The sequence below is a fragment of the Crocodylus porosus genome, unplaced genomic scaffold (genome assembly GCF_001723895.1).
Source record: "Crocodylus porosus isolate Cpor-Errol unplaced genomic scaffold, CroPor_comp1, whole genome shotgun sequence".
Classification (NCBI taxonomy): domain Eukaryota; kingdom Metazoa; phylum Chordata; order Crocodylia; family Crocodylidae; genus Crocodylus; species Crocodylus porosus.
In genome coordinates, this window is record NW_017728906.1 from 119,783,279 (window position 1) to 119,810,565 (window position 27,287).

The following is a 27,287-nucleotide window of genomic DNA, read 5'->3' on the forward strand; positions in this document are numbered from 1 at the left end:
ACAGTCTGCCATTGGAGGTGGTTCAAGCACCTACATTGAAGACCTTCAAGAGTAAATTGGATGCTTATCTTGCTGGGATCCTATGACCCCATCTGACTTCCTGCCCTTTGGGCAGGGGGCTGGACTCGATGATCTCCCGAGGTCCTTTCCAGCCCTAATGTCTATGAAATCTATGAAATCCAACCCGAGCATGTCTCTTGTCCTGAAGTATGGGTTATGGTCCAAAAAGCCAAAGCCTGCTTTGAGACACTATTTCTAAAGTTGCAAGTTGACCTCCCTGATGTAGGTCTCATGGCATCATCCATGTTCATTCACAGGAAGGATAGATAAGAAAACCATCTGTGGCCCTGTCTCCTTCAGCTTCCTCCCCAAAGCTTGGTAGTCCTTCAACAGGTGATCAGGACTGCTCCTGGCTGCATCATTAGTGCCTGCATGGATTAGAACCATGGGGTAGTAATTGGTGGGCTGGATAATGGCCAGGATCATTGCTGCCATATTCTGAATCCTCACTCCAGGCTGATAGTAGACCTTACGTGACATGGGATCCTGGTGACACATGGGATCCTCTGTACCACTCAGGATGGAATTGCCGATGATGAGCACCCAGCTTCTCTTCTTCCAAGTCAGCTTGCCTCCTTCATCCTGTTCTGTGTGTGGACTGGCCTTCTCTCCAGAGGTTTCCTCCTCTCCTTCCTCTTCTTTCAATGTTGCCAGGGCCTCATACCTGTTCCCCAGCTGGACTGGGGTAACTGGTACTGCATTGCTGTGAGCAGCCCTGGCTCTGAAGGGAACCATCCGCCATTCCACTGTGGAGGACACCTCCTGGGGCTCCTCTCCCTTTGGTGCTTGGCCCATCAGGGAAAGGAAATACCCATCAATTTCATCCTCTGCTTCTCTGAGCCCCCTCATTCTGCTAACCTCATCCTGGAGCTCCATCATCTGCCCCTCCAGGGCCCTAAAATGGGCACCTGCAGGACAGGTGTGGGGGCCCCAATTCCCTGCCCCCCAGCCCTTCCAGGGATCTCCCACAGGCCAGGGGGCAGGGTGATGCCAGCTCTCCCATGGGCTCCATCTGGGTGGAGGCCTCAGAGAAGCCCTGGGTGGGTGGCACCCTCTGGGCAGGAACCCTAGCTGCACCCCATGTCCACACCATTTTTATTTTTTTGGTGTAGTGCTCTTGCCTTTCCCTTTGCCGAAGGCTTCCTCCTGGCTTTTCCTGCTTGCCCACCTGTGTGAATGCTGACACAAACAGCAGTGCACAGAGCATGCCTGTTTGCATGCTCTGCTCATGCACACAGCTCTGGAGCATGGCTCCTTGCTGGCTAAGCTAGAAGGGATCTGGGGGGCTTCCCCTCCAGATCTGCCTCAGCTTCGCTGGGTTCCTCCATCCCACTTACCTTAGGGGGATCAGCTGCTGCTGCCCCTGCCATTGCCTCTGCCTCTGCCACCTCTGCCACCAGTCAGGTAAGGGGGCATACCTTCCTGTCCGCTCTCTGTCCCCAACTCCTGGGGTCCATGTGGGGTGGTTGTTTGGTAGGTTGGTCATTGTGTGTGTGTGTTTTTTTAATGTCTGACTGAATAAGTAAAAAGGTACATTTGCAGGTACAAACAAACAAGTATTTTCTTCTTTTTCATGTACCTAAATCCTCAAGACATGACAAATGAGAGTCACTGACCATTCTCCAAAAAAAAAAATGTATGTATATATGTATGTGATATATACATATGTTTGTGTACACACACACATGCACACAGAGGCGATGCACAGGGGGTACATGCAGGTGTATGTGCACCCCCTGAGCATGGTGGTATACCCATTACAAGAAGGTGCCACTGACACTGCTGGCAGCGCCTGTGGGAGGTTGCTGCCCCTCACCTCATCATCAACACCACCGGCAGCATCTGCTGGTGGTCTGCAATCTCTAATGGCCACTACTGACACTGCCAGTGGCATCTGTGTGTGGTCACCAACCTCTGGTCAGCACTTGCCACCCCTTCCCCCCGGCCAACGGCAACAGTGCCAACAGCATCTCCAGGAGCTTACCGTGCCCCTCAGCCAGTAGGGGCATGTGCTGTTTATGCACACACACATGCACACACTGATTGTGTCAAATCCAGATCACCTGGAACTAGATATGAGGAAGGTACAAATAGAATCTGTACACTCTCCTGAATCATAGTACCTAAATCTAAAAATGTAGAGATGAAAGATACTAGGAACAAATCTACACACCAGTTAAGTGGTAAAAAACTTATCCTTGAGACAATGCTATAAGTAGTAAATTCCTACAGTCCTTCTCAATCATAAAAGAAAGAAGCAGAAAAGATGAAACTCTCTAATACCCATGAGTCTAGCAAAATCATAGTAATTTCTTAAAGATAGTATAGAGTTGAACACTGACTGTTGTTGGAGATCTAGAAATGTAAATTCCCACATTTGTTCTGTCTTATTAAAAATAATAAATGTAGACTTTGTATAAAAGTTTTTGTCATTCTTTAGTATTTAGAATAGAATAAATTATAGTGATTGAAAGTGAAAAATTCTACAGGCTTGTCTCCTGTGACAGGCTAAATAAAAGTATTAAAAAGCAGTGTACATTGTCATGGTTTATATACTGGCTGAAAGGATAATAAAGACTGTTTCTTATCACAAAACTATTCAATAAAAAAAGAAATTATAGACCCAAGTCAATCTCTGGCTCTAACACCACTGAAAGAAAAATCTGTGATAAATGGAGCATATACATGAGTGTAATAATGGAAAAAAGGAAATAACACATTTTTGCTACAATTAAATTTCCCAGTAATTCTGTAGATACAGGACATTTATGCAAATTTTAAACAACAGCACCTTTTATATTAACAATATGATTTACAAAACACTGAAAAAAAGATAATTCTATATTTCTTAGTAAATCATGTCAGTGTGGTTAGAATGCAATTAATGCATCATTTCACACTTGATGCATATAATTTCATTTGCTTTCATTTTAAAATTCCAGGCTTCTTTCCAGCAAGCTGTGACAGATCTGAATTATCATTAAAAAAAGGGAAATACTAGTAAACTGGTGGTGGGGGGGGAAGGAATGAAGGGAGAAACAAAGAAACAAATTATGTGAGTGTTATTTAAGGTAAAAGTATAAAGAACAACAGGGATGGGTCGTAAGGGGAAAAATTCTCAATATTGTCATTCAAGTTCAAACTGATTATTTTTGTCAGTGATTGCCTATAAGTATAAAGTGTCATAATTCTTCCAGAATTTTGTTTTCTTATGTCATCAGGTTGGTCTCTTCATCTACACACCCTTTTCCAGTTCAATAACCACATGCATATATCCTATTTAAATTTCAAATCACTGGAAGATTGGGTCTGGTAAACTGAAGATGGGACTATAATATTATGCTCACTCTTTATTTACTATGTAGCAGGAAGCCAAATCTATAAGAGCTATGAGGAGGATACTATATCCTAGACAGAAATTAAAATGTAATAAAAGAAGACAGTGGCCACAGTCCCACATACAGGCATGTGTAGTTTATGGCATGACAAAATTCAGGCATGGAATGTTAAAATGTGCCCTGCACTGGAAATTTGTAGCGAGGCGCAGGGGGGGAAGGCAACCCAGGAAGAAAAAAAAAAGCAGCAGAAAGCATGTGAAAATAGTATGTGCTGTGACAAATTGAAACTTGGTCCTCCAGTGAGATGCTTTGGCTGCTAGCCAGAGCATCTCTATCACTCCATTTGTGCCGCTGCTGCTCCAGTACTCTGGGAGCTGGAAGAAGCTGGGTAATGGCAGTTTGCCCAAAGCAGGTTAATGTGTTTTGCAACAAAGCAAACGTGCAGGGGCATGCGCATAGTAGTTGCACAAAAGTGTGCTGTTATTTGTACTGCTGCAAGCTCCCACCCCTGTTCACTTGGACATGACCAGAATGTTTGTAGTGTGCTATACAACCTGCACCCAGCGGGCTTCAAACATCCAGTCCTGTGCTGCCCAGCTTTGGGTGTGTAAGCTAGCTCATCGCTCTGTCCCTGAAGTTGTATAGCCCGGATGTGTTGCCCTGGGGTAGCCTTCACCCAATCTCTCCTGCCATGACTTTGGTTGTTATTTCAGTGGTGGGGTCGACTACTAGGGCATATCCGGAGTCAGGAGTCTTGAGGTGATGGTCTTCTATGAGGCTCCAACCTCCTCTACACTTCACCCTAATATCCAGACTCGCTGAGCTGCTGTTGTTTCCGGGCCCGACCCTCATCTAGTGATGTAAAGGGGCACTCTGCTACAGATATGAAGATCTATCCTGACCCCGTATCAAGCTGATTATGAGGCCCTCCACGGTCTTCCTCCCTACCCCTCCAAAAGTGGGAAACAGAACAATGAAAATTAAGAAAATGCTACCAGTAAAAATCCCTGGTTTCAAACAAAGATTGGGCTCCCTGGCCCGGAGAATTCCTCTCCCTATTAATCCTGTCTAAGGCACCCCTCTATCCGTCTGATATCTCTCCTGAGTGCCGCACAGGACTACTACTGGTCCCTCCAATTCAACCCCACTCGGTTCCTCGCCGAGCAGCTCAGCCTGGTAGGAGCTTGCTTCCTGCAGCCCCTCTCACTGCTTAAGCTCTGTGCTCCCCATCGGGGTAGATTCAGGGAGCCTTCCCAAACCCGTGCTGATCCCACCTGGATTGCAGAGTCACCTCTTGTCACCCCCTCCTCGGGGCCATCTCCGCTGTCAGCCTCTTCATCCGGAGTCCCTGGATCTTCACCCCTGACTCCACCGCTGCGGATCAAGGCATCCGCTGCCTCACCACTGGCATCCTCCCTTCGTCAGCCTCGGGGTAGCCACTTGCCTCGTGGCGAGTCATCTGGATCCTCCTCGCCTCTGAACGGGGCTCCAAGAGCACCTCCGCTGGCGGCTCCGCTCCAGCTCTCTCCCCCTTCTTCTTCCTTCCGATTGCTTTTTATTGTCCCATGCCGGCTCCGCTCATAATTAACCGCAGCTGGCTGCAGTTTCAAAAAGATGTGACTAATCAGCCGCGTGGGTCCCGCCTCCTCTTCCGGTCTCGCTGCGGCATCAGCTGCAGGTAAGGGAATTGCTGTTTCTTTCTTGCTTCCCTCACCTTCCCTGTTGTGTTTTGGGTCCCGAGACTCTCCCTTGGCCCCTCGGGGTCTGTTCTCTGTAGTCTCCCTGTGACACAACCCATGATCAGCAGATGTTAGATAGAAGAGAAGGGAGCCATTCCCATGTTTTAGATAAACAGGGAATTGGGCACGCAGGATCAAAGATTCAGATTGTGTTGTAAATGTTAAATAGCTCACAGTTTTAGTCAAAACAAATATAATTTATGATAAATGCTCTAGTTATATATAGTAAGGATATTCAATCAGACTATAAGTGTGAATCAAATTTTAACCAATGGTTCAGCACCAGTATGCTTGAGGTACACTGTGGAAACTCAAATATATTAGGAAGTTATTTCAAATTATAAGAGGAGAAAAAAGAACATCACTGGAACTGAGCATATAAGCAGATGTTCCCATTAGAACTGAAAGTTTTTGCACTCCCAGATATTCCATAGAATTTTTATACCTAAAGACAAAGAAAAACCCCATTTTGTAGTGAAAACAATAGCTTTGCAGTTCTTTAAACTCTTTCTAAGAAGGATTAAAAAGCTGGGTTTTTCATTTTGTTGTTTACATTATCATGATGCCAAGAAATGTTTGTATAAAAATATGACAATTTCAAATTCTGAGATAGACTTAGAAACCAGAATTGGTGCTGCAGAATATTACGAAGACTGTCCTAATGGCAGAATTTTAATGGAAAAGTTTTATTTATGCTTTTCTTGGTTATTTTTTCAACTGTTGAAACCTAGGAAATAAGCTTTTTTCTCCCTGTATTGTTTTTGCCTCTAAAAAATGTAAGTAATAATCAACATTTATGCTTTAGGTGATAATTATCTGCATACAATGCATAAAGTACAATATTAATAAAGGTAAATTTGTTTTTAACTTTATAACAACATTTTTAATAATGCTTTTAACAGAAAAATGCAAATATATTCCTAAGAAGTAGATAAGAACTTGAAAAATTCACAAATATATCATAAACAAGTTATATCTTGCTGCATTTTTAAGTTATATAAATAATACCGAGGGAATGAGAGAAACTCTGAGAAAAACACTGGAGCCATGGTAAAGAAGGAGCAGCAAATATTAGCAAAACCAAACTCATTGTTTCCTGGATCTTGGAAGTCATGATTGACAACAAAATGAACATGAGCCATCAATGTGATTCTGCAGCTGGCAGAGCTAATAAAACATTGGCACACATCCACCAAGGCATTTTGAGCAGGGCAAAGGATGTCATTCTCCCACTCTACTCAGCCTTGGTGGGACTGAAATTGGAGTATTGTGTCCAGTTCTGGGTGCTGCACTTCAAGAAGGATGTGGAGAAGCTCAAGAGAGTCCAAAGGAGGGCCACACATATGATTAAAGGCCTAGAGACCAGTTCATATGAGTAGAAGCTGAAAGACTTGAGGCTGTTAGGCCTGAGAAGAGAAGATTCAGAGGGGACTTGATGGTAGCCTACTAGTATATCAGGGGAGTACATCAGGGCTTGGCAAAGCATCTATTCACCAAAGCCCTTCTGGGGGTTAAAAGGAATAATGGGCAAAAATTGATTGAATGTTGCTTTAGGCTAAACATAAGGAAAAACTTTTTTACAAGTTGAATGCCAAAGGTTTGGAACAGGCTCTCCCCAGTCACCCAGCCTGGAGATGCTCAAAAAGCATTTTGATGACTATCTTGCTGTGGTCATCTGAAACCATCAGTCTTTACTTACCAAGTGCAGGGGGCTGGACCTGACAATCTGTAAGGTCCCTTCCAGCCTCTAACAACCATCAAACTATGAAACTTGTAAGTATATAAGGGGTGTACATTAGGATCTGGGGGGAAAACCTGTTCACTAGAGTGTCCCATGGGATGACAAGGTGAAATGGTCACAAAGCCCTCCAAGACCATTTCAGGCTGGACATAAGGAAGAACTTCTTTACTGTCTGAGCCCCTAAGGCCTGGAATAGACTGCCACCAGAGGTGGTGCAAGCACCTACTCTGGACTCCTTTAAGAGTCAATTGGATGTTAATCTTGCAGGGATTCTGTGACCCCAGCTGACTTCCTGCTCCTAAGGCAGGAGGCTGGACTCGATGATCTTCTGAGGTCCCTTCCAGCCCTAGTGTCTATGAAATCTGTGAAACTATTATAAATGTATATTAGTATCTTTGCAGTATATGTGGTGCATTTAGGTAATCATAATATGGCAGAAGAAAAATATAAACCATGAAATAATAATAATAAAAAATAATTCCATATAAATTATGATGCAGACAGATCAAATATAATAGTACCTTGTCCATAACTCCATCTTACATCAATTGGGTCCTTTAAGGCTAGGGACAGACTTTACACATACATGGGTTTAAGAGATCAGAGACTGGTTTAAACCTGGAACAGAACAGATGTTCAGTGCACAAAAAAAGCAGTTTGAGAATGGCTGAAACCAATTTGAGATAAATGGGGTTGAATGTAGTATCAGACTTACTTGATTTGGCTCAAACTGGTTTATGTAATGTCTGTCCCAGTTTAAATTGCCTAGTTCAGACTTCCATAGGCTGCATTAACTTAAATCCTCATCCAATGAAGATTAGTTCATTTGGACTGAAGCCAATTTTAATTTGCACTACAGACATCCTGTATTTAGTGACAGCTGTTATCCAGATTAAACCTAGAAAAATGTAATTTCTATAAACAGCCTGCATATCTAAAGCATAGTGATCTTATGTCGTTAGTTGAAAAAAATAACAGTAAATGAAGATTCTAAGAGATGATATTTCATAATAGCTGTAAGATAAAAGTTACTAGCTACAAATGCTGTGGGAAACATGACATAGTTGAACCCATCCAAAACAGAATGACAAAAGATAAAAAAGAAATAACTTGTATAAATTACTTTCATAGACAATTATTCTATATATACAAGAGATAAAAGAATGGTCTCTATAACTCAACTTCAGAAGAAGTCATGCACAATCGATAATTTTGTCTCAAACTTGCATTCTACCAGATCAATGAGATTCAGCCACAAGCTTGTTTGCCCCCTGAAAAAACAGAATGTCTAGAAGGCCAAAGTAAAATATCCAGCCTATTCATTCTTTGTTTTATATGTATTTAGTAATACATAACATTTTTACGACACCTTTTATTCTGAGAGATTGCAAAGCACATCACATTTTATCTGTATTTATTAAAAAAACAAAATTATTTTACCCAACATTTAATTGTAGCCAGTTCATGGGTGGAGCATAATACTGTTAAACTATACATAGCAACACTGGACAGGAAATATAGAATGACATATTCAATGTGCAAGGGGAATTTAAACAGGATGGATGACATGCATTTTCTTTTAGGTTGGGTTAAAGCTTTTTCCCTCTGGAAAATAACAATATCTTTAAAAATCTTGAATAATCCAGAGGTCAGTTTTTCATTCATTGTGTTTTTCTGTTATAGCATGCTGGGATATTGCTTCAGTGCTGATGTAGTGGAAGTGTGCTACCTGCTTAACTACCAGAGATAATACCTGCAAGAATAGGGATTGTCTGAAGGTGCCCCATGGTGACACTGCTTACCTTGTGAAATCTGACAAGATCACAGCTAGAGGTAGTATGGCTAAAGCCATTATGATATTATTAAAGATTGTTCACAGTTTTATCCCAGAAAAGTATGAGTCCTTAAATCCTGCCAGTCATTTTCCTAAAATAAAAGGTAATACTTTCTATCCCTGTTTTGATCACAGTGTGACAGCCGCTAAACCTGACTTCTAATAATTCTGAACAAAATTCTTTATGTTTGAGTAATCCAGCATCAGATGAGTCACTTTTCTCTAAGTCATTAGCACATGCAGTTGTGTCACAAGAAGCAAATGATTTACCCACCAAGGTCAATAATATTGATAGTTCAAGCCTACTTAGCAGCTATGTCAAGTCATAGCTTCAACCCTCATCAGGCCATTGTTATCTCCTAAAAGCTGTTACTGTGACAAAAACACAGAATAGTTTGACTCAAATTCTTTAAGACTGGAAACCAAAACAAAATCAACTCTATTATAGCCATACTTCTTACTGTGAGGTTTTGACTGAATAACAGCAAAATCAGCTTAGATGAATTCAAGCTGATAATGATCTTATAATAACATTCATCATCTTGACCTTGTGTATTTTAACATGCTAATGTTTGTACTTATGAGCATGGTTTGAACTAGAAAGTTACCTGAGGTTATGATGGTAATCAGAAAACTTGGTTTACTTTTAGAAATAATTATCAAGTTACAACTACAAGGAACAACAGCCTTTATCAAGTCCGATTATTATTATTATGAATTATTGGGGGGGAGGGTTCTTCTGTTTTGGCATACCTTCATGAATCCTAAATTTCATTCACATCTCCTGGATCCAATGTTACATGGATCACATTGCTGTATAATTATGGAAGAAGGCTTTCCTAAAAAAATTGAAGAGTATGGCTGTACTTATGACTTGCCCCCATAAAAGAGATTGAAGTTACATGTAGAAGCTATTGACATACTCCACGTAGATTATAAAGTCAAGCTTTTGTAAACCCAACATAATCTGAAGACAGCAAAAAACTGATTAATTGAAGAAGAGAAAGGTCTGTAACTATAATATGTGCACAGAGATAATAGCACTATAAGAAACCTTGCCTTCATGCTACATAAACGTGGAGGTTTTTTTTATCAGAGTAAACCAGGAACCCTGGTTATTACCATCAGCCCTAAATTCTTCAAACCTTCTGGTAACTTTATTTGCCTAGTTTCTCAACCCGTAATAGAATAGCAATTAAAGGTGAACAACAAAAAAATGTTTTCAACTATATAATTAAACACAGTTTATATAGAGGCAGTATATATCACCCTATGCTTACTGACAGGAAAAACTGAAGCAGACTGTGTCACCAGACATTTGGTCTGGAACACAGCTGGCAAGTCATATCTCTAATCTCCAGACCTGAACATTAACCAAAATACTATATTTTTCTAGTCCTTCTGTCCTTCAGATTTATCTGTATCACTTTTACTGTATCATCAAGGTTACAGCTTTCCTTTTCTGGTTTCTTTAGGTGTTGTTGTACAGAGGCCTCCCTCCACACTAAATTGTCTGAGGTAACAAAACTCCAAAACATCCAGAAGAATAAAATTGTTCATAAAGGTCAGTAAAAGCTGCAGGAAGACAGTTTAAATTAGTAGAAACAAAAATCTCAATTAATATCACCAAAGAACTAGGAGATCATCAGGGATCCTGGTTCTCTTTGATACCCTCCCCCCAAATCTTCAAATAAAAAAAAGTAACCCAAAATCCACATTTTTCCTATTATTAAAATGAAACACCACACACATGTAAGTGGTGCTTCATTTTAATCATAGAAAAATGGGTTTAGGGTTACTTTTTTAAATCTTAAAGTTGGGGTGTTTTTTTAATCAAAGAAAGCGAGGATCCCTGGAGATCACATCTACTACAGGAGAGGATTCTGGGTCCAGGAAATTAGGGCTGTGTGAAGCTTTGGTCTCTGATTCAATTCAGAGGAGATTCAGCCCAATTTGACAGGTGAATCTCTGAATCTGAATTGAATCAGGAGACCAATTAATCTATCCAAATCAAATCGGAAGCCTCCAATTTGATTCCGAGAGATTCTAAGTGATTTGATGATTCGGCCATAGACATAGCTTTATATGTTTTTTCTATGTACCTGGAGGTACCATGCATGGCTCATGAATGCTGAGAGGCTGGAGTGGATGGAGTATCCTATGGGAGTGTGGGGGGATCCCTTACACAATTGGCGGCAGACCCAGAAGTGGACTAGAAGTACTTCTGCTCCACTTACGGGTCTGCTGCAGAGTGCTCAGGGCCCTCCCCCTCCCCTCCCCCCCTGGCTTGGCAACTGGTGCCTCCTGGGGTTGGGGGGGCACCCAGGTTCCCCCATGGCCAATCACCAAGCTGGGGAGAGCACAGGAAGGGGTCCCTGCACACTCAGTGGTGAACCCAGAAGTGGATCGGAAGTACTTCTGGTCCACTTCTAGGTCCTCTGCCAAGCACACGGGGGACTCCCCCACACTCCTATGGAATCCTCCATCTGCCTACCATCTCAGCATTCACAAGGTACTTCAAGGTATGTAGAAAAAACATATAACACTGTGTCTGTGGTTGCATCGCTGAGTCTCCAAATCAGAACTGAATCTTCAGAGTTAGATTCAGCCAGACTGAATTGGGACAGCGATCCAAATCAGTGAATCAAATCACTGTCCTCCAAAATAAGCCAAATCTGAATCCGAATCAAATACTGCCCACTTTGCACACCCATACAGGAAATATCAGCAAAAGCCAGTGGTTCCAATATCTTACTGGGCCTATCAATATGCTACTTTAATCCAACACTTACCTGCTTCAGGCCATCTGATTCTATCCAGAACCAATGTCTTGTAGTAATGCGCTTCTGAAGTTTACTTTTTCATCTTCATAACCATTCCCTTTCACCTTTAGCTATCAAAATATAAAGTCAGTATTCCATACACTGTCCTGCCCTAATGTATTTTTTGTGTCCTCAAAATTTCCGATTTAATAACCTCCTTACACAATCATTCCATATTCAGTCTCCTGTACTTTACAACCCTCCTTAAAAAAGCAAAACAAGGATTTTTAAGTTTGCAACTAGTTAAATTCTCTTATAATTAGAAACCAAGTATCTCAACCACACAACACAGTTAAGATGCATTAAGTCCTGAACATCATTAATTTCACTTGCCCATGATACTTGTGTCAAATACCAAATTTCTAACATGTCTATAAAAGTTCTGTGCACACTGAACTTTTCTTGTCTTTTCCACACCTTCCCATAACTTGTTTCATAGTTTCATAGTTAGTAGGGTTGGAAGGGACCTGAGCAGATCATCAAGTCTGACCCCCTGCCATGGCAGGAAAGAGTACTGGAGTCAAACAACCTCAGCAAGGTGATTGTCTAGCCTTCTATTAAAGACCTCCAGGGTAGAAGCAAGCACCACTTCCCTTGGAAGTTGGTTCCAGATACTAGCTTCCCTGACAGTGAAGTAGCGCCTCCTGATGTCTAATCTGAATTTACCCTCTGCCAGCTTGTGACTGTTATTTCTAGTCACTCCTGGTAGTGCTCAGGGGAACAGGGACTCCCCCAATGCCTGCTGGTTCCCTCTGACTAGTTTGTAACAGGCCACTAGATCCCGCCTCAGCCTTCTCTTATGGAAGCTGAACAGGTTCAGGTTCCATAGCCTCTCCTCGTAAAGGCCTGCCCTGCTGCCCCCGATCATGAGAGTGGCCCTCCTCTGGACCCTCTCCATGTTCCTGAAGTGCGGCGTCCAGAACTGGACACAGTACTCTAGCTGCGGCCTGACCAGTTCCACATAGAGGGGGAATATCACCTCTTTGTACCTGCTTGAGATGCATCTGTGGATGCATGACAAGGTGTGGTTGGCCTTCCTGACTGCATCCCCACACTGTGGGCCCATGTTCATCTTGGTATCAACGATGTCTCCAAGATCCTTTTCTGCCTCTGCACTGATGAGAAGGGAGTTCCCCAGCCTGTAGGTATGGTGCTGGTTCTTCCTCCCCAGGTGTATCACCTTGCACTTGTCAGTGTTGAATCTCATCCTATTCTTCTCCGTCCACCCCTGTAACCTGCCTAAATCTGATTGTAGCCTATTCCTCCCTTCTAACATGCCCACGTCCCCCCACATCTTAGTGTCATCAGCAAATTTGAACAGGGTGCTTTTTACCCCCTCATCCAAGTCACTGATGAAGATATTGAACAGTGCCGGCCTGAGGACTGAGCCCTGCAGAACCCCGCTACCCACATCCTTGCAGGTTGAAAATGACCCATCCATTACCACTCTCTGGGTGTGGCCCTTCAGCCAATTGGTGACCCATTTGTGATCACTGCATCAAGTTATTTCATTTTATCAACCACTTAACATAACTTGTTCATCTATGTGGCCATTTTCCTTTGCTGTGACAGTTGCGTCACATCATTTTTGCTAATCTCCAATCTACTTTTTTTCCCCATATTCAGGTCTATACATCATGACGATGTTGCCTTTCTTCATCTCAAGTACTATCACTACAGATTATCCCAGCCTTTACTTTATGTATGCTATTCTGTCCATCACAGTGCTAAGAAATCTCCATAGCCTTATAAAATAGGGCTGACAATCTTAAAAAAAAAAGAAAATGCCTTCCAATTAATCACAATTTTAATCACACCATTAAACAATAGTCAGCACACCCCAGCCAACAGGCCAGAGCCCCTGTGCCCTGCCGGTCCTCACCACCACCACCAAGAGTGCACAGCCCTAACCTCAACCCCGACCTGCCTCATGCTGGTTCTAGATTCACTATGGCCAAAGTGAAAAGCCTGAACCCTGCTCTGTCCTGCATCTGCCTCAGACTCACCTGCCCACACTGAGCAGTGGCAGCAGCCAGGCAGAAGCTGCTACTCAGCATGGAAGAAAGGTGCCCCCCCCTCCTTACCGCTGCTGGTCCTTCTTGCTTCAGCCTTCTGGAGCCCATGTCTGGGCGGCCCTGCAGCTCCTCTGCACTGCCACTGCTGTCCTTCTGGATGGCCTGGAGGTGGCAGCAGAGAGGAGCTACAGGGCAACCCAGGCACAGGCTCTGAGTAACTGCAGCAAGAATGGCCCAGCAGTGGTGAGGGGCCAGGGGAAGGGCTGCTTTTCCCTGCACCAAGTAGCAGCTTCTGGTCAGCCACTACCACTGCTGCTACTGCTCAGCATGGGTGGGTGTGTCTCAAGCAGGTACAGGGTGGTCCAGGTTCAGGGCTTTGTGCATGGGTTTTGGCTGGTCCAGAGCTGGTCTGCTCCACTGGTCAAAGTAATATATGTGATTAATGCAATTTAAAAAATGAACACATTAATTTGTTTTTTGCATTAATCACATAAGTTAACTGTGATTGACAGTCCTAATAAAAAATAATAGAAGAAAACATACTACACTACTTTAAACCATTTCCCACATGAAACCATTATGCAAAACCATTATTTCTTCTAATGTCTTCACTGTAGACAACTTTCATTAACTCTGTACATTCTTTTAATCCAATCCATGTAAACTTTATTTACATCTATGTTTCTTTCTCCCATACCTTTTTCTCATAGAACACTGTTATAGACATCTTCTCAATAGCAAGGAAGGTCAGGGTGATTTTTTGGCTTATTCCTACTTTTTTTTTCCTCCATGGGCCTTAACTGATAATGAAGGCAATAGGGAGATGCCATGGCTGCCACCCCTAACACCTCCTGTAACCCTGGGATCCTGGTGATACCATTGGGTCTATGTCATCTTTCTCTTGAAAGTTAACCTAACCAGACTGAGATAGATATACCATCCCAGATGGCATCACTGCCTCCTCTGCTTTTATCTAAATTCTGAAAAACACAAGGAATTCTAGAAATTCAGTGACTGCTGTTCCTGCTGTTGGGTAAGCCTCCTCAAAATGTTGTTTTCCTTCCTCATCTTATTTTTTTCTCTTTCCTCTCTTTCTTTTTGCCATTGCTTTATTCAGCCTATTCTTCACAGTGTTGTAATGAGCTCCTGATCAAAGGCAGTTAAAAACAATATTTTTATGTAAGCCAATGCTTTCTTAAGTTTGCCCGGCCTTGTGATGGTCACTGGGAGCTGTGCTGGTCCTTCTATAGTAAAGAGCTTGTTAGTAAAAGTACCAGAGACAGAAAGTATATTTTCTATATTTGCTATCCTTGTCTCTTTCTTTTTGTTTCTTTGTCCTATTTTGTCTTCCAGGAAGCAGGATCAAACTTTAAGCAGCAGCATCAGTAACAACAATATTTCCAGCCATCTCACCTAACATCTTTTCTCCTCTCCACAAAAAGCACAGTTAAAATTATTTGTAATGCAACGTAAATTATTTTAAAATATGGAAGTTTACTTAAAGGGAAGAAAGACAGACCCTCATTCTATATCTAAATGGAATATGAAGAAGTGATATTGTTACAATGAAAGCTTTACTGAAAGTAGTGCTTCTTCCCCCCTGCCCATTTTTACCTGTCCCTTTAAACAAAAAACTAGAAGGACATGTTTGAGGCCAATGAGCTAAGCAGGCTGGTATCTCTGTTTTCAAAGCCATGATTTTTTGCAAATATTTAATGTTATACAGTGAAAGTCATGCTAACATCTTAAATGCTCTGGCTCATTTATTCAATGAAATTAACAACAGTACTTCTGTTTCATTATTGTTCAAAAATATTGCAATGTACTGCCTAATTTTATGTTAGCCATTTGCACAGCAGACAGAATCCAGCTAAAATCAGTCACAATTTGGACTCTGTTATGGTTTCAAATATCAACTCAGATTAGGAAAAGAAGCCTGGGCTGATGCTGTCTCCATATTCCTTGCAGAACCCTCAGTTGTTGACATCAGTGCAAGCTGAGAGGTTTTAGGTCCTTCTGAATTTCACATCTTATATTTGGGTACCATATTTAAGAGATCTTTATTTGCAAATGTCAGCCTTAATCTCACTGTGCCTCAGCACATCATCTGTATAATATGGTAACAATACCTCTCTGCCTGGAATTAAGTTTGATTTATTAATGTATATGAAAAGCTCAAATATTTGAGTTCTGAATAAGTAAATTATACTGTGGCTATGCTGAATCTTTTTCATTATACAAACCAGGAATAAAACATAGTTGCTGATTCCTCTTCCATTCTTCCAGCATTCCGCAGAAAGTTTGGGTCAAATGTAGTGCTCTGTAGTACATACAATTCTCAAATTTGTACATGGCCCAAATTATATTAAAACTGCTCTGCTGCTCAGGACACGGAAAACCTCCAAAGAAAATAATCAATATTTGTATTACAAAAGCCTGGGACAATAATTACACATTACATTTTATAGACTTCAGACAGCCTCCGTGTCTGACAAAACCCATCTGTAAGCTAATGCTTCATTCTGATGAAAAGTACACTCCAAAGTTGAGAAGTTATAACAGAAGTTTATGTTGGGAGGACTCTGGTGTGAGCTCTTTTATTACTGTGATGTTGATGCTCAGGAATAACTTCCAAGGGTTTGTTTTTTCTATGTCCATTGTTTGTTTTTGTTTACAGATGTGTATATTTTTATTTTTTCATATTGTGTTTTTGAATACTGGATCTCACTAGATGTTCTGTTTGTGTGGCAGCATTAGGAAACAAATAACTATTTCTTATTGTATCAGATTCTGAACTGGTATTACACCTTCTGAAAATCCAGCCCAACAAACCATTTGAGACAATATTAAAAATGTCTCCATCCACTAATGCAGTATGATGCCTTCATTATGCAAAGGAACTGCAAATACAAGCTTTACTAAGCTTAAGTCTTTCATATTGGCACACCCCAACAGATTGTCACTTTCCTACTTTCACAACAGTGTGAAATTACATGAATATTTTAGCTCTAGTTAAAAATTCACTTCTAATGTTAGAGTATTGTACCTAATAAAGCAATTAATATGCATCCTCTACAAAAGTTAAAAAAGCTGTTTTTTTCCTGCAGGGCCTTATAAAATCCAAGAGACTGACTCACAGAATGAAACCAGAGTTTGGAAATAACCTATTAAGTCATGTTGACCCCCCTTATCTGTCAGTGATTTTTTATTTCATTATATCATTAAAATATAACATCAGATATCTAACAACGCTTAGTTGCCCATCTGATCTATCACATGGTCCCTTTGGGCACAGACAGAAGTACAGCTCTCCACTGTAACTGAAAATGCTGTGCAGGAAGCATTCTGAGTTACAAGGATTTCCCAGATCAAACAGAAGTTCACTATTGTTTTTAGGGGGGGAGGGGAATCTTTATGCTGGCTGGGATCCTGCAGGCAGTTTCCTTTAGCAATGGTCCCTTGTTTCTCCCAGCTTGCCCCTGTTTCATAATGGGGGGGGGAAGGGAGCAGAGGGACCTCATTCTAGGTGCTAGAGGGTGGGGTGGGTGCACTAGAGATCTCCTTCAACTCCAATACACCTGCCCCACCCTCAAGTGCAGGTTGAAAAAACCCCAGACCAAAATCCCTCTGTTCCCTTTCCCCAGTCCCATTCTGCAAACAGCTCAAGGCTGGGAGGCAGTGCAGACAGAAATTAAAGAAGGTGGTCTGTTTTGAAACATCTTCATTTGACCCCTCATGCAGTAAGGGTTCAGATTTTTGTCCAATAGGTCATTTTTGAAGAAGTCTGCAATCATGCGCTTATATTTGGTCATGGCTATAGACAGCTTTCTGTGGCCAGACTGGACAAAAATTGTCACATCTGTCTGCACCCTTTAGCTCCATTTGCAGAAAGGATATGTGACTTCTTTAGCACTTTACTAAGCTTAAGACTTTATTACGGCTATGTGAAACAGCAGTGGTTTGTTTTGGCTTCTGCTTCACCATTTTGAAGGGACCGTGTTTAGTTTCACTGTTTTGAAGCATTTTTCTGATTCATTTTGTCGAAACTGTTTTGCTGTTTCAATGCTGTTTCAACGTGTTTTGATGTTTCTCCCATAGGCTATAATGGGGAATCATGAAAATGCCTATAACTTTGTCATTTCATAGATTTCATAGACATTAGGGCTGGAAGGGACCTTGGGAGATCATCGAGTCCAGCCCCCTGCCCAAAGGGCAGGAAGTCAGATGGGGTCATAGGATCCCAGCAAGAGAAGCATCCAATTTACTCTTGAAGGTCTTCAATGTAGGTGCTTGAACCACCTCCACTGGCAGACTGTTCCAGACCTTGGGGGCTCGGACAGTAAAGAAATTCTTCCTTATGTCCAGCCTGAAACGGTCTTGCAGGAGTTTGTGACCATTCGACCTCATCATCCCTTGGGGCGCTCTGGTGAACAAACGTTCCCCCAGATCCTGGTGGTCACCCCTGATAAACTTATAGGTGGCCATCAGATCACCCCTGAGCCTGCGCTTTTCCAGGCTAAAGAGTCCCATGGCTCTCAGCCTGTCATCGTAAGATCTGTTTTCCTGACCTCTGATCATGCGCGTGGCTCTCCTCTGGACTCTCTCAAGCTTCTCCACATCCTTTTTGAATTGTGGAGCCCAAAACTGGACGCAGTACTCCAGCTGCGGCCTCACCAAGGCCGAGTACAAGGGGAGAATGATGTCCCGGGATTTGCTCGAGAAGCATCTATGGATGCACGCCAGCATTTTGGTCGCTTTACTAGCCGCAGCATCGCATTGCAGGCTCATGTTCATCTTGTGGTCAATGATGACCCCCAAGTCTCTTTCTTCTGTAGTGCTAACCAACGTAGCACTGCCGAGCCTATAAGGATGCTGCAGGTTTTTCCTCCCAAGGTGGAGAACCTTGCATTTATCGGTGTTAAACACTTCGTGCCTGATTCAGATGAAAATTTCCAGAATGGTAGCACCTTCACAGGGAATGAAGCCTGCCACGTTTCAAGAAGATAGATGTAGCATTTTTTGTGAAAGTGCACCTCAAATTGTTCAAAGCAAAACTAATATCACTTGCCAGCAGCAGCAGCCTGGGGCCTACTCCCCCTGACAGGAGTCTGGTGCATCTCCATAGCCCTTCTGGAGGGCATGGACCCCCAGATCTGCATGTGGGATGACAGCAGGCTGCCACTGCTAGCTGGGTCCAGTGCCAGCATTGGGTTCTTCCCGGCACTTGGCACAGGATGCACAGGGAAGAACCCAGTGCTGGTGCTGGCCCCGCATGCAGGTCTGGGGGCCTTCATCTCCCGGAAGAAGTCTGGCACAGCCCCGCAGCCCTCCCAGGGGATGCAGGCCCCTGGGTCTGGTCTTGAAGTTAGCTTCAAGTTCTTTATCCATAGGGAATTATGGATATTATTATGGATATATATCCATAGGGAATTATTTGTACTGTAACTGCCTTCAAGTTTTATTCCAGTACTCTTAAATCAACATGAATTTAAGTGAAGAGAAAGGGTTGGAATATACTAATCTAGATACACATATACAGTTCAATAAGAAAAGGCATATATTGATACCAGTATAGCCTCTGTCTATGCACAGATATATTTGTATTATAAAGTGGAATGTTTATTGCTTTTTGAGGAAAATAAGCATATGAATGAAAACAGCACATGAATTACAAATTGGTTGAGCAAGAGGAGGTTTATTTAAATATTCAAAAAGAGTGTCTCCCTCTAACACTAAGGGTTCAGTGTTAGGTATACGCTTGTTTCATGAATATTATGAAAAGCTTATGCTTTTCCTTAGTCTCATTTGGAACTTCTGCACTCTGAGCTCTAAAGAGTCACAGGGTAAAATCTGAAGTCAATTGTTTCCAATTTCATTAACTGTAATAGGTCCAGGATTTCACTCTGTGGACAATCCATGTGTTTTGAAATACCCTAGAAATAGGGTTTTTTAATGTGGATAATAATTTTAAGTGTTCTGTTTATAGAACCCAGGGGAGCCTATACATGTGTAGCAAGTCTGCTCTGATGCACTGTAATTACAGCATGCTGGAGCAGGCTCAATTAATCAAGTCTGCTGGAGTGTGCTAATTATCGTACTCCAGCAGATTCCAGCATCGTGTGTATTAGTGTCCCCTTTAACTAAAGCTCAATGACAAGCCATTTTTCAGCTATTTTTCAGTGTGGGGAAGCTGATACATGTGACACTCCAGGCATTTTAGAGTGGCTCTGGGAGCTGCTTTAGTTAAAGCACCGCCCATGCCTCCCAAAGCACATGTATAAATGCCCCAGATAGCTTTATTCACTAAGTATCATTAGCATCACTTCTACTTAAATATTTTTTCTTATGGTTTTGTTTTTTTCTTTGCCAAAATTGAGAGCAAATGCTACCAATTAGGTGTCAATTCCATTCCCGCTGTGTGTTTATATGTGCGCATGCGCGCGCGCGCACACACACACACACACACGTAGTGGTGTTTCATTTTATTCATGGAAAAATGTGGATTATGTGTAACTTTTTTAAAACTGAAAACTGAGGATTTTTTTTTATCATAGAAAATCAGGTTCCCTGTAGATCTGTAGTGAACAGTATACATGTTTGATCTTTAGTGGGGTGCAGAGCATGCAGGACACCTGCACTGGCCAAGGCTTGCAGGTTGGGGCCACTCCTCCACACCTCCCAGTATGCCCTGGGCTGCCAGAGACTACCAAGTGTAGCCAAGCACTTGGGTCACCCTGATTGGCTTTCAAATATGGGCAAGCATGCCCTCATACCTTCCACCCCACCCTGCAGAGCATGCAGGCCACCTGCACTGGCCAAGGCTTGCAGGTTGGGGGGTACTCCTGCCTACCTCCCAGCCTGCCCTGGGCTGCTGGAGTCTACCAAGTATAGCCAAGCACTTGGTCCATGCCGATTGGCTTCCAGGTATGGGTATACATGCCTTCATACCTTCCATCCCCCACCCTAGTACTCTGGGACCTTGTAGCTGCAGGCAAAAAAAAAGGCTTGATGCACCCTAGGTGCCCATGGACTGGGTATCTGCCAGCAATGGCTGAGCCACAAAGGTCATGTTTTGGTTTCATGCAGGCCTAGTCTTGATGTTCTGTCCCTTGCCACCCTGAACCACTATAGGCAAGCTGACCACACAGGCTCTTGATCAACAGGGATCCTTGTTTACACACACACACACACACGTTTTTTTTAACCCTGAAATTGGAATTTTTTTTTTAATCAGAGAAAACCAGGATTCCTGCTGATCAGGGAGGTGGCAGGGTGCCTGACTGTCCACTGATATGTGGTGTGCAGGAACCAGAGTAAAGATCTGTGGGACTGTGCCAGATCACAGGGATAGGGGGGATCCCTGGCTGGGTGTATGGCAGTAAGGGTCAGGCTCCTTCAGGCTCTGCCTGAGCATGGTGGTTCTCCTGTGCTCGGTGTCAGATGTACATGTACATCATGGGGTACTTTGTTATGGGGTACTTTGATGACATGGGATCCCAGGTGCCTGGGCTTATGCAGGGGGCACAGATGACTCTTTCCCCCTCTCACCACCTGCCTGCAACTGGGAGATGATCAGGAGCAGGAGGCAGGGCTGGGAAGAGGGTCTATGCTGCCTTGGCTCTGGGATGTCTAGAGGGTGGGGCCTGTTGGGTACTTGTGTGAAGAAGCTCAGCATGGGCCAACTTCTAGCATGCCTCCCTGTGAGGGAGGGGGTGCAGGGTGCCACAAAGAAGGATAGGATGCTAGAAGACAGTGAAGTAATTTGAATTGGTAGGGATCTGCAAGAGAACTAGAGGTCTATCTCAGGCCAGTTTCTGCCATTTTAGACCAATCTATTTGCATTGAACTTCTGTACAGTTATGGGTTTAGATCAATTTCTGATCACTTAGACCAGTTTATGCCTGTACCTGGCTTTGATGACTTCAAATTTAAAGTTTGAATTAATAATAAGCTTGCTAAATTACCATTTTTTCCATCAGTGAGGGACATTTAAGCAAAAATAAATACACAGTGGGACTCATAAGCTGGAACTATTAGAGGGATATATGAGTTCCAGTTATCTTATAGACCAATAATCTTTTCCTTCTGGCTCACAGAAATTCAACTGCAAATTTTCTGTGGCTAAAGACAAAATAAAACAGCGGGTGACAGGGGCAGCAAAGTATGATATTGCCTGTGTACATTACTTGCTTAGTATTATTACCCAGGGGACAGGAAAGTTTGGAGTCTGGGGATTACAGGTAGAAATTTTAGAGAAACAACTGTTTTTATTCATAGAAGATTTTTTTTGGAGGTGAGCAATAGCTTGCTTTTATGCTTTAGCCTTTCTCTTGGACTGAATTATTTAATATATTTACAAGATATTCTCAGGCTACGTTTTGTCAGTGTATTACAAATATCAACCATCAGAGTGAATACGCAATTTCAATCAGTCTTTATTTCATAAGGATTCATGTACAAGACTGTCATGATATTTTTATAATATCTAGTATTTCCTGACACTATGACACTTTCACAGGCTCTTCATTAGTAACAGACTTTTTAGAACTCAAAAAAGACATTTAAGAGTAGAACTGGGAAATAATAATGAAGATATCTACTATTACTTAATGTGTTTCTAGGCAATATTCTACAACTAACATTCAAGATCATTTTGCGACAACTCCCATGATAATTAATTGTATTATTTTGGCTCAACTTTATGGAAGTCTCTATTTTCTGCCTTTTGGGAAAATTTGCAGTTGTTTATCTAGAGCAATACCTGACCAGCTGTAGAGAAGGATAAGATAAAAAACATTACAAAAGATTTAGTTTCGTACTACAGGCAACTGTGCCATATTCTTCTATATAATAAATGCTTACTTCCCACTATGAATCAGTACTTGCAAACCAATTTATTTACATATTGCTGGGAGTTGCATAGAAGCTAAGCAACATATTGTATTGTTGGGTCAAAAATGCAGATAAGTGTCATAAGCAACCCTGCTTATGCTTCATCATTGCTTAACATCCCTAGGCTATGAACGGGAGTAATTAGCATCCTCCAAAAAGCAATACAGCATGCCAATGTTCAGACCATGGATGCACCTGGGGTGGCATTCTGATCTTTCATGGTCACATAAATGGCCATATTTTGGCTATCTACAGCAGGGGTCAGCAACCTATGGCCCACAGGCCACATTTGGCCTATGGAACTACTGGATGTGGCCTGCAGATGTATCTTTAATGACAGTTCATAAATTGGAGTCTTTGGTTACAGGCACTCTCCCAGTGCTGTCATGGAGACAAGCAGTGAACAAGTCCAAGTACCTTCCTTTCATTCACCTTAGACCTGGGGTGGGTCAGTCCAACAAACAGCCAGAAAAGTTTGCTAATTCTAGCCTACATGGAGTTATTGGTACTAATTAATGCCCTTAGGGTCTTGTAACATTAATTTTAAGTGGCTTCTGGAGCTCTTAACCCCTGGCTTTTCCATACATTAATACCTGAATCTAGTTTTAAGAACCCTTTAGGTAACTTGAAGTTACACCATTCCAAGGCAAGTTTATATCTGATCAGTGTTACTAGCTTATGTTCCATTAATGTGTGCCCACTTTCCACAGATGAGCCACACAAATTGAAGTCCTCTAGCATCCCAGGATGCAGTGTCCCCTTTGTCACCCTCCTGTTCTGTGTGGACAAGCATTCTAGTGCCCAGGGGGCAGTTCTGTCACCAAGCTGACTCCCTCTCCTGCCCCCAGGGGTGTGAATTTCCCACCCCGAGGAGTGCAAACCTGTGCAAGCATCCTGAAGAGCACATGCCATCTAGCCAGTTCACAAGGCATTGATGGATCTAGGAATGGCATCTAGAAGTGGTGGGGAGGGAATAAGGTAGGGGGCCAGATTATGTCTCCATGATCTGGGGCTTCCTCTCTGGAGCAGGGCAGTAACTCACCCAGAAAGCACCTCCCTTCTCTTGTCCCATCTCCTAGCCAACTTGGAAGTATGACCACTACTCCCCACACCCCAGCCCCAAATCCCAATTTATTAAAATATGAGACTGTCTTTAATTTTCCTTCCTTTTTATTTTTTTTAAAATTCTTTTATTTTTACTTCTTTTTATTTTATCCTTCATTGTTTGACTTCCTTAATTTCATCACACTTACCCCATACCCATTTTTTTCTACCTCCCATTTTAATAACTCTCTGCCTCCCATATTCATGTCCCTGGCATCTATCACACCCATCTATCATACCCCCTCCACCTAGAGAAGGGCTAGAAGCCTGTTCTGGCTGACCAGCCTGGTAGTAACAGCTCATAGCCATAGCTTCTAATCAGGCCCCTACTCATCAGCCCTCTAGTGGCAAGTCACAGTGTAGGTGGGGGAGTGCTCCAGACTGAAGCCAACACTAGTACCAATCAACATTTGAGCAGATCACAATGCATCATGTAACAAAGCAATTAGAGGCCTTCCTGGATGTATAGCTCTGTGTGCATGGACAACTATGCGTGACTATATATGCATGTAAATTGAGTATGTACAGCAGGTCTGGATTGAAAACTTGCTACTGCTCTGTCACTGTCACTAACTTCACTGTCAGGTCAGGCTTGAAAACCTGCTATGACCATAAGTGGTACAACCTGTGCTCAACACTGAATGCTGGGTGGTGGTTAATTAGCCTGGCAACCTCAGGAAGTTCCAATGGCTTCAGGCAGATGATTGGAAAAAAACAATGTATTCAAGAGGCGGAAGCTGACACTTGGGCAAACCAGCATCTCCATATAAACCACCCAGATTATTTAAGCCACACCATATGGAGAGGATACTCCATTCTTGCTGGCAGTATGGACACAACACAGAAGGTGGCAGCTATGGGTTATTAGCCCTCACTTGATTGGTGTAAAGGAGGGTGCCATGGGTCACCTTTGATGGTATTCCACTGATCAGCTACTGCCCACCTAAATGCCAGGCAGCCCTCAGACAGGTGCTGACCTGTCACAGTCTGTCTGCCTCATTGGGTACAGGAGGCAGGCCAAAAGCAGAAAAGTAGATGGAAACCTCACATCTGGCAAAAACAAGAAAAAAAGAATTTTCCAGCTTAGAAGCTGGAACATCAGGACTACATGTCCTGGCCTGACAAATGAAGACAACCTACAGTAGTACACAATCAGCATATGGAAGTCGGTCTTGATTGACCGTGAGCTGTACAAAGCCAACATCAGGATTGCAGCACTCCAGGAAATAAGACTTGCAGATGCTGGTTCTATCCAAGAGGCCAATTACACCTTATTTTGGCAGGTAAAAGTGCTGAAGAAAATCATCTTCACAGTGTTGGTTTTGATGTGAACAACAAAGTAGTAATTCTTAGAGAAACACCAATTGGGAAGTCAGAGCATATCATCTCACTTAGACTTCAGGTGACCATTAGCTTTGCGAACATCATCAATGCTTATGCGCCAACACTCAACTCCAGCCCTGAGGGAAAGTATACATTTTATAACACTGCATCAAGTTGTCAAAGGAATACCATCAACTTAGCAATTATTTCTCCTCAGAGACTTCAGTGCAAGAGTTGGTGCAGACAGCAACTCTTGGGCAGACATTTTGTCATTGGCAAGATGAATGAAAATGACCAACAACTTGTTGAATTCTACACTCAAAACAAATTGTGCATTCCCAATTCATATTGCTCTGGAAAAGCTTGCCACAGAGTGTCATGGTGATTTCTATGATTAGGCCACTAACACCAGCTAGACTTGTTATTGTGAGGAAGAAAGTGATACCTTCAGTGCACAAGACCCACACATTAAACAGTGCTGATTGTGCCACTGACCACTCCCTGATCATCAGGGATCCTGGTTTTCTCTGATTTAAAAAAAAATACCCAATTCTTGGGTTTAAAAAAGTAACTTCAAATCCATAGTGTTCCCTGGTGGAGGTGGGAGGAGGGGGAATCCAAACTTGTTCAGCAAGCAGTAAGCGGGAGGGGGAGGGCAAGGGGAGCTAGACAGACCCTGCTGTACCTACAGTCGCTGCTGGAATTACAGCCAGGAAGCAGAGGGGAGGGACTAGCTCTGCTATGGAGCAGAGAGCCCCATGCAGCCCAGAAAGAATGTCAGGATACTGGTGGGGTCTGATATATCTTAAATCAGCAAAGGGTCAGGCACAGACATTGCATAAACTGGTTTGAGTCAAATTAATTAAATCTGATACTACATTCAACCAGGTTTATCTCAAACCAGTTTCAGCCATTTTCAAACTGATTTATGTGCACTAAACATCTGTTCTGTTTAAACCAGTTTCTGATCACTTAGACTGATTTATGTGTAATGTCTATCCCTAGCGTAGGAGTCTATAAGGGCTGTGCGAAATTTCATTGGCTGTACAAAATTTCACTGCTGGACTGACTCCTGCCCCCAGTGTGATCTAGCACTGGGGATGGGGAGTCAACCCAGCTGGGCTGACTTCCCGTCCCCAGCAAAACATCGAAACAGCATTGAAACAGACTTTTTGTTTTGATGGAATGGAATGGAACAGCTGTTTTGAATTGAAATTAAATTCAAAATGGAATGCTGTTCCACAGGACCATCAAAACTCAACGTGAAATGGAATGGTGCCATTTCGCACAGCCCTAGTGTCTACATGTTCTGCTGCCTTGTTTTCTAAATCATCCCTGAGGGGTGAGAGGGGTTAACAGTTTCATATATCTCCCCATCTATGTTATATAAGATAAACAGGGATCCTGCTTTTCTCTGATTAAAAAAATGCCAATTTTCAGATATAAAAAAGTAACCTAAAATATCCACATTTTTCCAAGATTACAATGAAACACCACTTTTATACACACACACAAACACACACATATACAGAGAGAGAGAGAAAGAGAGAGAGAGAGAGTAGTGTTTCATGTAATCATGGAAAAAAGTGAATTTTGTGTTACTTTTTTGTATCTATAAGTTGGGGATATTTTTATCAGAGAAAACCAGGATCCTTGCAGATAACCAAGAGAGCTTTATTTTTCTTCTATCTTGTATTTACACATGAAATTTATAATAGCCTTCTGCACAGAATAGGTTTTTACAGATTTTTTTATACAGAATTTTACATAATATATTGCATTTTGCACTTTAGAGTTGTTTTATTAGTTTTCAAAATACCAAAAAAATGAGCCAGAAGATTGAGGCATTGAGGAACAGAAGCAGAGATATTATAAAGAAAGGTGGAAGCTAACATATTCACAAGGGAACTACAGAAGATTTCCATTTCTAAAACCTCCTCTTACTTCTATTGAAGTCAGTAGGAGGTTTGCTGTTGACTTCAAAGGGAATGGGATCAAGCCCATAATAAGCTTTTGGGGCTAGTCGTTCCATTACTTGCCATCCCTGTTCGACATTTGAGGGATGATGATTACATGTTTTATAAAACATTTTATAGTTTCTCTCCCTTTTCATTTTAAGAATAAATTGCTGCTGTCAGATAATACTAAACAGGAGAAAAGCAGTGGCTCAGCTAACAACATAAACAGAAACAAAAGCCTGAATTCCAAGAAAAAAGCTTCTAAATGAAATCCTATTTATAATTTAAGCATAATTTCCTTCCCTTTCTAACTCATATACAGCTCTCATTAATAGATAGATAGAATAGTCATCGCATGATTGGGCGGTGAGTGTCAAGGGCTATAGGCTATACAGGAGGGACAGGATAGGAAGGAAAGGTGGAGGACTAGCACTCTACATCAAGGAGGAATATACTTCCTC